Raw genomic sequence first — 9,072 nt, forward strand, 5'->3', positions numbered from 1 at the left:
ATAGAAGACCAAATGAGGGAGAATAAAGAAGCTGAGCAAAAAACAGACAAACAACTAGAGGGGAGAATTCAAGAGATAAGTGATACCATAAGAAAAAAAAGTATTAGAATTATCAGGATCCCAGAAGAAGAAAGAGAGAGTGGGGCAGAAGGTATATTGGAGCAAATTACAATAGAGGATCTCTCTAATCTGACAAAGGGAACAAGCCTCAAAATCCAGGAGGCACAGAGAACCCCCCTCAAAAATTGATAAAAATAGGTCCACACCCTGTCATCTAATAGTAAAACTTACAAGTCTTAGTGACAAAGAGAAAATCCTGAAAGCAGCTCAGGACAAGAGGTCTGTATCACACAATGGTAGAAATATTAGATTGGCAGCAGACCTATCCACAGAGACCTGGCAGGACAGAAAGGACTGGCATGATATATTCAAAGCACTAAACAAAAAAAATATGCAGCCAGGAATACTATATCCAGCTAGGCTGTCACTGAAAATAGAAGGAGAGATAAAAATCTTCCAGAACAAACAAAAATTGAAAGAATTTGCAAACACCAAACGATCCCTATGGGAAATATTGAAAGGGTCCTCTAAGCAAAGAGAGAGCCTAAAAGTAACAGACCAGAGACAATATACAGTAACAGTCACCTTACAGGCAATAAAATGGCACTAAATTCCCATCTTTCAATAGTTACCCTGAATGTAAATAGGCTAAATGCCCCAATCAAAAGACACAGGGTATCAGAATAGATTTAAAAAAAAAAAAAAAGACCCATCTATATGCCGTCTACAAGAAACTCATTTTAGACCCAAAGACACCTCCAGATGTAAAGTGAGGGGGTGGAAAACAATGTACCATGTCAATGGACATCAAAAGAAAACTGAGGTGGCAATCCTTATATCAGATAAATTAGGTTTTAAGCCAAAGACTGTAATAAGAGATGGAGAAGGACACTATATCATACTTAAAGGGTCTGTCCAACAAGAAGCTCTAACAGTTTTAAATATCTATGCCCCTAACATTGGAGCAGCAAATTATATAAACTAATTAATAACAAAACCAAAGAAACACAGCAACAATAATACAATAATAGTAGGGGACTTTAACACCCCCCTCACTGAAATGGACAGATCATCTAAGCAAAAGATCAACAAGGAAATAAAGGCTTTAAAGATTTTAATTATTTATTTATTTGTTTGTTTGTTTGACACAGAGAGAGAGATAGAGAGAGCACAATCAGGGGGAGAGGCAGAAGGAGAGAAAGAAGCAGGATCCCTGCAAAGCAGGGGAAGCCTGACCTGGTACTTGATCCCAGGACTTCTGGATCATGGCCTGAGTCTAAGGCAGTGGCTTAACCAACTGAGCCACCCAGGAGCCCAGAAATAAAGGCTTTAAATGACACACTGGACCAGATGGACATCACAGATATATGTAGAATATTCTATCCCAAAACAAAAGAATACTGCTCTACTACACATTCTACTCTACACTACTATATACTACATACATATATATATACATATATATATATATATATATATATATATATATATATATATACACACACATTTTACTATACCACTATACATTCTACTCTAGTGCACATGGAACATTCTCCAGAACAGATTACATCCTGGGTCACAAATCAGATTTGTGACCAAAAGATTGGATCATTCCCTGCATATTTTCAGACCACAATGCTCTGAAACTAGAACTCAATCACAAGAGGAAATTTGGAAAGAAATCAACTACATGGAGGCTAAAGAGCATCCTACAAAGAATGAATGGGTCAATGAAGAAATTAAATTTTTTAAAAATTCATGGAAACAAATGAAAATGAAAACACAACTGTTCAAAATCTTTGGGACACAGCAAAGGTGGTCCTGAGAGGAAAGTATATAGCAATGCAACCCTTTCTCAAGAAATAAGAAAGAGGGTGCCTAGGTGGCTCAGTTGGTTGGGCAACAGCCTTCGGCTCAGGTCCTGATTCTGGAGTGTAGGGATCGAGTTCCACATTGGGCTCCCTGCTTGGCAGGGAGTCTGCTTCTCCCCTCTCATGCTCATTCTTTCTCTCAATCTCTCTCTCTCTGTGTCTGTCTCTCTCAAATAAATAAATAAAATCTTTAAAAAAAAAAAAAAGAAAAGAAAGAAAGAAAGAAACAAGAAAGTTCTCAAGTACACAACCTAACCCTACACCTAAAGGAGCTGGAGAAAGAACAGCACAGAAAGCCTAAACCCAGCAGGAGAAGAGAAATAATAAAAATCAGAGCAGAAATCAATAAAATAGAAACCAAAAGAACAGTAGAACAAATCAACGAACCTAGGAACTGGTTCTTTGAAAAAATTAATAAGACTGATAAACGCCTGGCCAGATTTATCAAAAAGAAAAGAGAAAGGACCCAAATTAATAAAATCATTAATGAAAGAGGAGAGATCACAACCAACACCAAAGAAATAAAAACAATTATAAGAACATATTATGAGCAACTATACACCAGCAAATTTGACAGTCTGGAAGAAATGGATGCATTCCTAGAAACATATAAACTACCAAAACTGAACCAGGAAGAAATAGAAAACCTGAACAGACCCATGACCATTAAGGAGATTGAAGCAGTCATCAAAAATTTTCCAACAAACAAGAGCCCAGGGCCAGATGGCTTCCCAGGGGAATTCTACCAAACATTTAAAGAGAATTAATACTCATTCTCCTGAAACTATTCCAAAAAATAGAAATGGAATGAAAACTTCCAAACTCATTTTATGAGACCAGCATTATTACCTTGATCCCAAAACCAGAGAAAGACCCCATCAAAAAGGAGAATTACAGACCAATATCCTTGATGAACATGGATATAAAAATTCTCACCAAAATACTAGCCAAGAGGATCCAACAGTACATTAAAAGGGTTATTCACCATGACCAAATGAGATTTATTCCTGGGATGCAAGGTTCATTCAACATCTGCAAACCAATCAATGTGATACAATACATTAATAAAAGAAAGAAAAAGAACCATATGGTATTCTCAATAAATGTGGAAAAAGCATTTGAGAAAGTACAGCATCCTTTCTTGATCAAAACTCTTCACAGTGTAGGGATAGAGTGCATATACCTCAATATCATCAAAGTCATCTATGAGAAAACCACAGTGAATATGATTTTCAATGGGGAAAAACTGAAAGCTACTCCCCTAAGGTCAGGAACATGGCAGGGATGTCCACTATCACCACTGCTATTCAACACACTACTAGAAGTCCTATCCTCAGCAATCATACAAGAAAAAGAAATAAAGGGCATCTGAACTGGCAAAGAAGAACTCAAAATCTCACTCTTTGCAGATGATATGATACTTTATATGGAAAACCCAAACTGCTAGAACTCATACAGGAATTCAGTAAAGTGTCAGGGTATAAAATCAATGCACAGAAATCAGTTGCATTTCTATACACCAACAGCAAGACAGAAGAAAGAGAAATTAAGGAGTCGATCCCATTTACAATTGCACCCAAAACCATAAGATACCTAGGAGTAAACCTAACCAAAGAGGCAAAGAATCTGTGCTCAGAAAACTATAAAGTACTCATGAAAGAAATTGAGGAAGACACAAAGAAATGGAAAAACGTTCCATGCTCGTGGATTGGAAGAACAAATATTGTGAAAATGCCTATGCTACCTAAAGCAATCTACACATTTAATGCAATCCTTATCAAAATACCATCAATTTTTTTCAAAGAAATGGAATAAACAATCCTAAAATTTATACGGAACCAGAAAAGACCCCGAATAGCCAGAGGAATGTTGAAAAAGAAAACCAAAGTTGACAGCATCACAATTCCAGACTTCAAGCTCTATTACAAAGCTGTCATCATTGAGACAGTATGGTACTGGCACAAAAACAGACACATAGATAAATCAAACAGAATAAAGAGCCCAGAAATGGACCCTCAGCCCTAGGGTAACTAATCTTCGACAAACCAGGAAAGAATGTCACATCCAATGGAAAAAAGACAGTCTTTTCAGCAAATGGTGGTGGGAAAATTGGACAGCCACATGCAGAAGAATGAAACTGGACCGTTTCCTTACACCACACACAAAAAATAGACTCAAAATGAATGAAAGACCTCAATGTGAGACAGGAATCCATCAAAATCCTTAAGGAGAACACAGGCAGCAACCTCTTCGACCTCAGCCGCAGCAACTTCTTCCTAGAAACATCACCAAAGGCAAGGGAAGCAAGGGCAAAAATGAACTGTTGGGACTTCATCAAGATAAAAAGTTTTTGCACAGCAAAGGAAACAGTCAACAAAACCAAAAGACAACTGACAAATAGGAGAAGATAATCACAAATGACATATCAGATAAAGGGCTAGTATCCAAAATCTATAAAGAACTTATCAAACTCAACACCCAAAGAACAAATAATCCAATTAAGAAATGGGCAGAAGACATGAACAGACATTTTTGCAAAGAAGACATTCAGATGGCCAACGGACACATGAAAAAGTGCTCAACATCAGGGAACGACAAATCAAAACCACAGTGAGATATCATCTCACTCACAAGTCAGGAAACGACAGATGTTGGCGAGGATGCAGAGAAAAGGAACTTTCCTATGCTGTTGATGGAAATGCAATCTGGTGCAGCCACTCTGGAAAACAGTATGGAGGTTCCTCAAAAAGTTGAAAATGGAGCTACCCTATGACCCAGCAATCGCACTACCAGGTATTTACCCTAAAGTTACAAATGTAGTGATCCGAAGGGGCACATGCACCCAAATGTTTATAGCAGCAATGTCCACAATAGCCAAACTATGGAAAGAACGTGGATGTCCATCAACAGAAGAATGGATAAAGAAGATGTGGTATATATACACAATGGAATACTATGCAGCCATCAAAAGAAATGAAATCTTGCCATGTGCAATGACATGGATGGAACTAGAGGGTATCATGCTGAGCGAAGTAAGTCAATCAGAGAAAGACAATTATCATATCATCTCTCTGATATGAAGAATCTGAGAGGGCAGGGGTTCGTGGGGGGTAGGGAGGGAAAAAATGAAACAAGATGGGATCGGGAGGGAGACAAACCATAAGAGACTCTTAATCTCAGGAAACAAGCTAAGGGTTGCTGGGGGGTGAGGGGGGTAGGGATGGGGTGGCTGTGTTATGGACATTGGGAAAGTATGTGCTATGGTGCGTGCTACGAATTGTGTAAGACTGATGATTCACAGACCTATACCCCTGGGGCAAATAATACATTATATGTTAACTTTATTAAAAAACGAAAAAATAAAGTAAAAGTGGCTCAAAATAATCACCTTAGAAGTCTCTGCGCTTCTAATTTTTTTCAGTATTTTTGAGGACTTGAGCTAGATAGTATGGTCCCTATGGGGTGAGACCAGCAGGACACTGAGGAAGATGCCTCTTACCATACAAGCAAGTAAGGTCTCACCTGAGCAGCCAGGCTGAGTACTTTTCAGTTCCCAAGGGACAGTCCACCACTTGGGGGAAATATGTATCCCACAGATCCGAAGTTGGAACTGAAAAGCCCTAAGAGGACCCTCCCTCAGCCTTGACCATCAGAGGACTAATGGGCAGGCACACAGAGAGCACTAGTGGGAGCCCAATACACAGAGGCCAGTTGGAAACTGGACACTGGGAACAAGACATGTTGTCAAAGTGCCCACAAAGTCTCCCCAGGACCATGAGGGAGGTGTCTTGGAGGAGATGTAAAGATGACCAATACTCAGCCCGTCGCCTCTCAGAAAAGAGACAAAACAACAGGTGCAGTGTGGTGGGGACTCTAACACAGGTCTGAGGCCAGAGCTACACAGAAGCTTAGATCCACAGAGAAGCCCAGAGACGTGTCCTGCAGGAGGCAACACCTGAGCTAGGACTTAAAGGATGGATGGATTTCCCCAGACCAGGAACAACGGAGTTTGCTTTCCAAGAGGAGGGAAGGATGGGGCGAATTCAGGGAGAGCACGAGCATAGTTAGCAGGAGCTGACCTCATGCGGCTGGAGTGGCGGGCACAGAGCAGGGGAAGTATAAGGGCAGGCGAGTCTGGAAAGGACTAAGGACCTTGTGTCCTGGAGGCAAAGAGGCCATCTCTCCCTTTAGGGCCTGGGCCCGCTCTGGTCCATCAGCTGATGCAGCATGGGCAAGCGAGTGGCAGAAAGGGCCTGACATCAGACCTCCTTCTCCCCAGCCCTGCAGAGAACAGACCCTAGAAAAATCAGCCAGGCTCTATGGCTGCCTCTGAAGATTTGGTCAGGCTGGGGACATGGCACCCAAGAGGGTGGTACTGGGAAGCAGAGCAAGGATTCCCCCAAAGCCCTGGTGAGCAGCGGCCACCCCGGGATGTCCAGAGAAGCCCTGAGATGCCCACCAGCAGGGATTCCAGCTCCAGAGGGCACAAGACAAGGTCTCTAATTGTAACTCAGAGCAGGGCCCCCACCCCAAGTGTTGAGTCGAACCAAGAGGACGAGGTGGAAGACGTAAAGAACACAGGCCCTTAGGACCACCTCCGGGGTACCAGATCCACGCCTGCTCATAGCAGGAGAGATTCAAGGAGTGCCAGAAACCCTGGGCCGCTTGCTCACCCCTCATGCCTCAAGTCTGGAAGACACAACTCCCTAGAGTCAAGCACAGGGACCCTTTTGATGTTAAGGATTTTACTGCTAATCACTACCCAAATCCAAATATGTTCCTTTAGAAATAGCTCAGTGCCTGCTCTGGGAGAGCCACTGTGCTTGGTGCTGGAGGGAAACAGACAGGGACACAGTGTAGCACAGAGGCCATACGCCCCCCAGATCTGGCAGTTCAGGGTCAGGGGTGGGGAGGATAGGGGGAGCAGAGGATGCTGGAGTAGCACAGGGGCTCCCCCAGCTCCAGGGAGGGGGTGATCCAAGCGTTTCTTACAAGAATCACCTGAGGACCAGCAGGAACTCACCAAAGGGCCCCCAAGACAAAGGAGAAGCTACACAAGTCTGCAGGAGAGAGAAGGTTCTCAAAATCCCAGACTCTTGCAAAGGTCTCCTAGTCACTGTCCCTAGAGCAATGGCAGCAGTGTGCCCAAGAGTTAAGCCAGCAGGTGGAGGCTTGGCCCCATGGGTCCACACTCCCACGCCAGTCTGAAGCTGCTGATGTCTGGCAAGTGACTTCAGCCTCTTGGGCTTTGGTTTCAGGCAGTGGGAATAACACTCACCACTAAGGACACATTCGGTGAGTATCAGTCACTCTTATGTGTTCATGAAATGTGAGAGCTGCCCCTGTCTGGGCTGAGCGAGGGCAAGAATCCAGGTAAGGACAGGTGCAAGGCCAAGCTTGCACCTAGACCCTGCGCAGTGGCTGCGTTCCCAGGTGAGGCACCATCAGGGCCCCACTCAGCTCCTGGACCTTCAGGTGAGAGGTGGAGGTAGGGGGAGGCAGCCTGGTCCCGAGCTGTCATCAGGTCCTATCCCAATCCCTGACCACACTCCAGCTCCAAGCCCTGCTGCCTGCCTTCCTGCCCAGATCATTTTCGTTGCCCACCGCAGCCTCTTCCAGCCCCAACCCCACCCCTCTGGCCCTCAGCTCAGGACCACAAATCCCCAACACTTGGGAGCCCGGCTCTGCAGGAGAGGAGGTGACTTCACCCTCACCTCTGCCTTTCCCTCCACCAAAGTCCTTGTGGCTCTGGGAGCCCCGGTGACAGGGGAAACCAGAGAATGGGTCTGGGGCAGTGTGCAGTTGCCGCAGAGGTGTGTCGAGCAGACATGAGGACTGGCATGGGGGAGAACTTGGTGACGGGGGAGGGTGCAAGGGGAGAGGAGAGCTCTGGGAAGTTGCCTTCCTTCTGCTTCTGCCAATCATGGGAGGCCTTCCCCAGCCCCTGCCTGTCCAGCCGAAGGGTCTCTGTCCCTGGGAGGAGGGCAGTGTTTGCATTCATCCATCCATTCATCCATCCATCAGTCCACCCATCTGTCCATCCATCTGTCTGTCCATCCATCCATTCAGGAAACACAGCACATCCCAGTGCGAGGTACTGTTCTAGGCCCCACAGAATGGGCGTGGGGCCCATGCTGCTCCCTATCTACCGCTTCAGGCCAGGAGAGGAACAGCCTAGTGTGCAGAGGGCTGCACGGCGGTCCCTGTGCCTCCTTCTTGTCTCCCTTTCTGGGCTCCAGGAATGATTCCCCTAAGGCACCCTTTTACCAGGCTCCCAGGCTACTGGCTTCTGATGGCCCTTCATCTCCCTTCCGAAGCATATATACTGATGGTTTCTACTAAATTAAATAAATAAATAAATAAAATAACAAATTAGATGAGATGGACATTAAAAGAGTGGACAAAAAAAAAAAAAAAAAGAGTGGGCGAAGCAGAGGGCAAGGGTGGTCCCCGGAGGGCCGTAGCCTGCCGTTAGGCTGTACTCGCAGCTAGAAGACAGGAGCTAGAGTTGCACCCACCCCTCTCCCACACACCTGAGAATGCTCAGGCCTCAGGGATGCAACAAGGACCCCGTAAGGTGCAGCCAGTCTGAACCCAGGGCCCTACAGGTGGTCATGGCCGCCTTCTGCTTTGGGCAGACCCTGCCCAAAAACTTGACCTTCGGGGCTGCAGGTACAGCTGTAGTTTATAGCATTACTCTTGTGCGAAGGGCAGACCATGATCCGGGCCTGGCAGGAGGAGGGGGCTGTCACCCGGCCTGGAGCGGGGAGGGGCAGAGCAGGCTAGGAACGGGAGTGGGGGGTGTCTCCCTGCGAGGCTCCGAGACTGTGGTGCACTCCCAGTCACAGCAGCCCTGCCTGCCTTTCAGGACCCACACGGCCCAGGTTTGAGCCTGCGTCCTGCGGCCAGTGTCAGCCCCAGTGTGTTGCCTGGAGGGTCACCGTCACTCCTCCCGTGCGGTCTGAAGTTGTGCGGTCACCCGGCAGCGATGTGAGCACCCGCCAGTCACTGCCCACGCTGAGTCTTCATCTTCCCGCTTGGAATAATTACTCCTACCCCTGAGGGCTAAATGTCACATGGACCGAGCACCTAGCTGCACCTGGACTGGTAGAATGATCCAGGAAATATTGTCCTCCACCCA

Source organism: Mustela lutreola, chromosome 4 (assembly GCF_030435805.1).
Source record: "Mustela lutreola isolate mMusLut2 chromosome 4, mMusLut2.pri, whole genome shotgun sequence".
Classification (NCBI taxonomy): Eukaryota; Metazoa; Chordata; class Mammalia; order Carnivora; family Mustelidae; genus Mustela; species Mustela lutreola.